At 46.2% G+C, this 1,975-nt stretch overlaps 1 long non-coding RNA gene across 1 annotated transcript; it reads right to left on the bottom strand.

Moving 5' to 3' along the window:
- Positions 1 to 452: 452 nt before the first annotated feature.
- Positions 453 to 1,753, bottom strand: LOC130598969 (uncharacterized). Its single transcript, XR_008972121.1, has 2 exons — positions 1,363 to 1,753; positions 453 to 1,268 (listed from the first exon to the last, which is right to left on the bottom strand). It is a non-coding gene; the product is annotated as an uncharacterized LOC130598969 (long non-coding RNA).
- Positions 1,754 to 1,975: the final 222 nt, after the last annotated feature.

Below are 1,975 nucleotides of genomic sequence, written 5' to 3'. Positions count from 1 at the left end.
TCATTGGGGTCCTCTGTGGACACCCATCCTTCCCCACACATTTCCCACAGCCCCCATCCTCCCTGTGCTCCCCCTGCCTGGTGGTACTGGGTAATCACAACTGGGCAGGATTTGCAGTAGGTCTTTCCAAAGACCCTGTGGGCTCCAGCCATCATTCAGCTTTGGTGCCAAAGGCAGATGGGAGAAGGAGAAAGGGACCTGCTGTGGCCCGTACCAGTGCAGCCTTGTTGGCTCCACTGTCCCTGGTGGTAACTCCCTGCCTGGGTGACGTGCAAGGGTCAGGATGCTCTAGACTTGCCGTGCAAACAGATCTGCCTTCCCCAGAGAGATGCCTGGGCTGAGGAAGGAGAAGGAGAAACGTGTATTGTCATGGAGAGAGGCTGAATTTCTCCGAGTAGTCTGGACTGAACTGGGATTAGAGGATTTAGTAAAGGAAAATACATACTAGTGTCTGTAGTTGTCTGGTTTTTATTGAACCAAGAATCCCCTGTGAGCCATGAGGTAAGTAAGCAGTAAAATCATCCAACAATGCCTTGAAAACAGTTCTGTCTCTAAACACTGCATCTCTCGGGCACTGGCTGTGTTCAGAACGGCTTTCTTCATCCCAGGAGACTGAGTTACCTTGGACAGCACAGAGCCACTGCCAAAAATAAATACTTAAAGCTGGGTGGTGCTTGAGTCATTGATGCAATGAGCGGCTGCGAGGCTGGAAAACAAGCTGATGGCTTTTACATGGGCAAAATCTCCAGGTCATTCTCTCCTTCCTCAGCACTTGCCCTTCATTTTTATGCAAGAGACATTGTCGGTTTGGGGGATTCTTACCAGGAGCTTGTGAGAGAAATGTTGAAAAGGGAATTTTCCAGGTTGCCTTTTCCGTCTTCCTGCTGCATTAACTGCAGGTGGTGAAGCTGCTGTTTCGGCATTTCTTCTTCAAAAGCTACATCACGTAATATCACTGAGATCACAAGGAGATGAGGAGAAAAATGGCCCTATAGGATTTTTGTTAAAAAAGGATCCATCCATAAAAGATGAAAGGTTAAATTGCTTTTAGAAACACAGCAGCGTTTAAACAGGTGAAGATCCTCGGAAACGGAGTTTGGATTCAATAAAGTAGCCATGCAGAAGGGCAGAAGAAGGCCTTTCTTTGGAGGGAAATGTCACACTTTAGTGTTAATAAAATGTCTAGTGGTATAACAATAATGATAGCAATCAGGAGCCTTTATTTTTCACCTGGCAGGGCTGGTTCATGCGTGTTTTTTCAAAGCTACCTGCAATTCAGGAAAGAACAAAAAAAGAATCAGGCATGCATTGACTGAAAAATATCACAGTGGAAGAGAAGAGAGCCAGACCAGCCCAAGACACCTGCACGTTACTGGGGAGATAAAGAGTGCTGCTCCCAGGTGGCAGGACATTTTCTTCCTCAGCCTTTTAGATATTGCCTCTTCGCAGCTGTGTTGTAAAGACATCATGGGAGATTTACAATCCTAAAAGAAGATACAATGAAAATGTCAAAAGGAAAAGGCAATTGCAAACAATAGTTTTGCTCTGGGCTGGCCCCCTCTACACTCTCCTTAGTAGTGATGTATCACAAAGGCAATGAGCACACAGCATTAGCTGCTCTTGCATCTCTTGTATGTTTGTTAGGTTTAATGTGCCAGAACTTGGTGGAACAAAACTTGTTCTCCATCTATGTAGATGTCACATAAAACTTTCTGTGGAAAAAGAGGAAGAGTGGGAAATACTGGTCTTTTAGAGGCAGTGACACCAGACTAATACATAACCCACCAAGTGGTGGTGGGGATAACACCCATGGTTATAACACCCATGGTTATAACACCCATGGTTAGTGGAGTGCGCATAGGCTGATACATACCTGTGAACCAAGGAGATGACAGAATCTGTAAGCCCAGCCCAGGAAAGCAGGCTCCCAGTCTGGGGCTGTACCTGGGCTGCACAACTCCACAAAACCCCAGTG

The sequence above is a fragment of the Pezoporus wallicus genome, unplaced genomic scaffold, assembly GCF_028554395.1.
Source record: "Pezoporus wallicus isolate ANWC-B61680 ecotype Strahan unplaced genomic scaffold, APGP_CSIRO_Pwel_v1 contig_8341, whole genome shotgun sequence".
NCBI classification, from domain to species: domain Eukaryota; kingdom Metazoa; phylum Chordata; class Aves; order Psittaciformes; family Psittacidae; genus Pezoporus; species Pezoporus wallicus.
The sequence above is the reverse complement of the archived record's forward strand: the minus strand, read 5'-3'. Positions and strand labels throughout refer to the sequence as shown.